Raw genomic sequence first — 5,000 nt, forward strand, 5'->3', positions numbered from 1 at the left:
GTGCAGTGCCGGACCAAAGACTCTCTTAAGGACGATGCCAATTTATTTTTTCATTCAAGAAGTTTGACCCCCTTTTCTTTTTTTTGGTTTTCTTGATTTGAAATTTATTTGGATTTTTTTGAGGGAGACTTAGATGAATATGAATTTTGAATGTGTCTCACAACCGAGAAAAATTCGGGGGGTCTTTTGAGTTTGGGACGAATAGGGTCAAGAGATGAGAGAATTAAGTATACCCACCAGAAAGACTAATCCAATCCATAATGATGTACCGGAAAATACAACATTTTTGTTACTTGACCAGCCCTCAGGAGAAGCAAATACAACGGGTACACTAATCAATAAGATTGATGAAGTAGCAATTAATGCAAAAACAGCCAATTGGAAAGCAAGAGTCATGCTTTTAATCCTCCAAGCTACCAACAAATGAACTATACCATTTGATCCCCCTATCTGCCAAAAAAATTGAATATTAATATGTAATATAAAAGATATCATCGAGGGATTTTACTTTAATAACAATAACATAACGAATCCATGAATTCTATATCACATGACTTGTTACTCCCCCTTTCGGGTCGGGGGAAATGGAATTTTTTATTTCAAAAATGGGCCACCTGCGAAAATAAAACATAAGACAAGAATTTTAAAACAACACATCATTACATATTGAAAAACACTATGAAAGGAAATAAAAACTAAAAATAGATGATATTATCATACTAACTAGCTGGAGAAAATCATAAATTATAGCATTAAAGAGTAATATAATCAATCTAGAAGCATGAGGTAGTAAGGAGCTGAGCCAAGATTTGTTTGAACACCACCATCAATTCTTAAGTTTAAATTTGCCAACAGAACAAAACAATTTGTTTTAGCTAACCAGTCCAGGGCCATAAATTCCTATTTTCAAAAGCTTAATCTCTGAATAAAAAGATTATAGATTTATAGGAATATAAAGGTAATGCTTCAGAAATGCAATTTCAACCTTACCCTGTATTCATCACCAAATTCCAGCTTGAAGGCATCACGAATCGCCTCTGCCGAAGCACGGTAGCCGCCGCCGGTGTCACTCATGAGAATCAACACATTCTTGGTCCTCTCAGCTCCAATCTGCACCATTTCCATAGTATCATCTTCTTCCTGAACGTCATACTTGCGCCTCTTCTGGCTGCTGCCGCCAAATCCATAAACCCCAACTCTCCCCAACACTGTGTGTATCGATTTTCGAGGCGAATTCACTGCGTGATGTGGAGCCGCGGGCGAAGGCGGAGGGGAGGCGGTGGGTGAAGGCCGAAGGTGGAGCCGCGGAGGGGAGACGAGACAGTGGCCGGTTGGCGGCGGCTGATCGTTGGCGGTCGTCGATTGCGTAGGAGAGGCAGAGCCGCAGAGGGAAGGCAGAGGCAGAGGAGAATACGCGGCGGACTTGTAGCGGCGGTGGATGGCGGCGGGCGTGCAGGGGTTGTCGACGGTGGTGGAGGAGAGCGAGGGCGGTGGAGGTGAGCGACGGCAGTGCGAGAAGTTTAGAATTTTAAGGTCTGAAATTGGCGGTCCTTAACCTAATGAAAAACCCTACAACGTCGGTTATTTATAATACTCGACGTTGTAGGTTAAAATTAAAACATTTAGCGCAATACGACGTCGGCTAAACTAAACTCCTAGCCGACGTCGTATCGCGCCGATGGCTGATTTCTTATGCGATACGACGTCGGCTAACCTCCTAGCCGACGTCGTATCACAGGGTTGGATTGATTTAATGCGAGATACGACGTCGGCTAGGTGTTTAGCCGACGGCGTATCTCGCAGTCTTCTTATGTCAAGCTTTTAATGTCGGTTATTAGTAAATAACCGCCGTTAAATAGTTTTTATTTATTTTGAATTTATTAACGAACCTATAACGTCGGGTAATTATTTAGCCGACGTTAAATAGCTGACATTCAATAACTAGACAAATTATTCTTATTCAACACAAAATGAAAAAATATACATATTAATAACCGAAATTAATTGAATAGATTTTAGTATAATTAAGGAATTCTTATTTTGCTAGAATTATGAAATTAATAATTGTAATAAAGTTAATAATGGTCAGATTAGTACACTAATAATTATAATTCTAATTAAGCTAATAATTATTCATATTACTATATAGTTATTACTATTTTCTGAAATTAAGGAATTAGTTTAATTGATTTTAGTATAATTAAGAAATTATTTATTTTTTTAATTAAGGAATTAATTGAATAGATTTTAGTATAATTGAATTAATTTAATATTATTACACCATTTTTACTGTTTAGCCACAAAATCCAAAAATCCACATATTACTATATTAGTATCCAAAATAATATATTCATATCAATTCTATATCTTTAGGCTTACACTCAGCAACCGAAATTTACACTACAAATTACTATACATATATTACTAATTAAGCCATTTTATGACCTTTTATTACCATAAATTTTTTACCTACCATTAAGAACTGGCTGCTCATTGGAATATGGTGACTCCTCTTGTTCCTGATCGTGACAAAAAAAAAATTCTTGAATAAATAGAAAAGCCCTTGGCCTTTCAGTTATGTGTTTTCATAATAAAGAAAGACTCATCTCCTTTCCTAACCTCCTTTCGTCCTTTCAACCGGATTGGAAACGAGCGAGTTCGGATTTTCCCGCGAGGTCAAACTCTTGGAATCCTTTCTAATTCACTCAACATTTGACCTGCTACGGAAGCCCGAGTACAAGAGACAAGAAAGAGCATAAGGTAATAAGTAAGAAGACAACGATCGAAATTCTTACCATAATGGGATGAAAACGAGGAAACTCACGAACACAGAGACGAGAAATAGAGAAAATTGGCACTGTTAAGGGGGAAAGAGACAAAAGAACAGACCTTTCCTACGAATGTGAATCCGCCAAGTAAGGGGGGTTAAGGGGGGAGGTCTTTTTCTGTTTTTCCCGGGGGATTTTTCGTGTTGAGTTGTGTTAATGTCACCAACTGGCGAACCAAGACGGGGAATTAGTAAGACAGGCTCGGTGGCTCTGGCCCCTTGTCCGGCTAGGCACTAAGATAAAGGTTTGACTCGAATAACTTTTGCAAGTTGAAAGTTACATCTTTGTGGGTTCGACCCTAAAGTGTGGATCATCGGGTTGAGTACAAAGCATGTTTCAGACCTTGAGCAGTGACATACTTTCTTTTAGTATGATTGATAAAGTAGGAATCGATCTATTCATAGTCTCTCTCCATTGTTCACTCAGCTTGTGCCTGTCTGTTTAAGGGAATGGGTAGAGAGGTCAGGTTTTTTGCTCTTTCCGCTCACAGGTTGATGAACGAGCTCCTACTCAACATATGATTGCCGGTAGCTTGGGGAATTGAATCAATCTTGTTGGGGGCGAAGGACCATAGTACGGTACGAGGCCTTGTTTAGCGTCTGTCGTACTGTTGACTCTATCTATTCATTGAATTTGTGCATTTTCGATTTATATATATAGGCTCCGAGCTCTTTTTCCAATCAAGTCAAGGGGGCGAGGCCACCCCGAGAGAGGGGTGGGAAAGGGGAGTGGGTAAGCGGGCTCCTTTCACTAATTTTTTCCCAATTTAAGGCGGAGGTAGCGATGATGTCCTTGTTCTAAAACTAGATAGCTTGAGCAAGCCACACCAACCCTGACGCCAAAAAGCCGTATAGTGCAGGAGCGCTCACATTTTTTGGCCCACCATACTGAGAATCCCACTGTCCTAAGCCGGTCAAAGAGCTGATCAGGCAAAAAACCTGAAATCCTACCTTCCGGCATTGCGATAAAGTGTTCACAAAGCAGAGTGAAAGGCACCCCATCGAGAGAGAGGGCAGGGGGGGCTGTCGCCGCCTGATAAAGGCAGAAGCGGGGGCCACCGGAGCTATCTGCGTCGAGTGTTTCGATTGAAAGAGGAAGGGAGAAAACTATATCGCCGCACAAAGAAAATTTTTTGTTGCGAATGAACAAGATATTGAGGAATTGTTCATATGTAAAATCATAATTCTTGATACGGGCCCTTCTGTGGGCTTTCATCAAGGTTTCATCGAAACAGGCCCGAGTCTTCATTTGTAGGGCTATGGGAATCGAACCCAACAATTCTTCCACGACCCCTATTCTCGAACGATGCCCTTTGTATAGGTTAGGTTGCTGGATACGGGATTCTCGTAGTAGGCTGGACCAAGATCCAACCGAGAGAGGGCAGTCTTTAGAAAATATTCTGACTAATGATGTAATCTTCGACGATAAAGCTGGGTATGCTCTATTGGAAGAACTCGGCCTGGCTGGCCTGATTGAGTCAATTGGACCTGGTGATGATCCCCTTCTGCAAGAAAACTCCTGCAACAAGCAACGGCGGAGGACCAAGAAACTACCCGACCCCGTAGGCAAGAACACTTTCCGGCCAAGTCCCATTAATTGATCATAACGATATCGTGGAAATGCTGCACGACTCTTTGGGGTCTAATTTTCTTTCAGTCCAAAAAATAGGTCATTTCCCTTTCTTTCTCCGCTTCACAAGCTTATCCCCGCCCCGACCGGCAGCTGCTAGGTTTTCGGGAGGTGTAGCCGCAATAGCACCAGTTTTTATATGTCTGTTGGCTTTACCTTTTTTTGAAAGTATGTATGTACGTAGTTCAAGTTTTCGCCCGATTGCGCTCGATCTATATCCTGCCTAAAAAACTCGATGTTGCTCTTCTTCTTACACACAGAAGGTTTTTGCTCTCTTATTGCGCCTGTTCATGCTTTTTTATTTTCAGATTGTTGAAAGGAAGTTGGGGATGGACATGGATCCTTCCGCCTATCCGGATTGTTGGAAATATAGCAATTTTCCTAAAGGTTCTTTATGCAAACTGAGATCTTTTTCCAAAGGTGCTTGGGTTCGGGGAGGCGATGAGTATATAATCTGTGGAAAGTCGCGCTGGCAACCCCATTCGTGAGTGAAGAGAATTGTCTAAATCTCTCTCAAATGAGCAGTTCCTAAGGTTGTTCCCT

This window comes from Ipomoea triloba, chromosome 7, assembly GCF_003576645.1.
Source record: "Ipomoea triloba cultivar NCNSP0323 chromosome 7, ASM357664v1".
Lineage (NCBI taxonomy): Eukaryota > Viridiplantae > Streptophyta > Magnoliopsida > Solanales > Convolvulaceae > Ipomoea > Ipomoea triloba.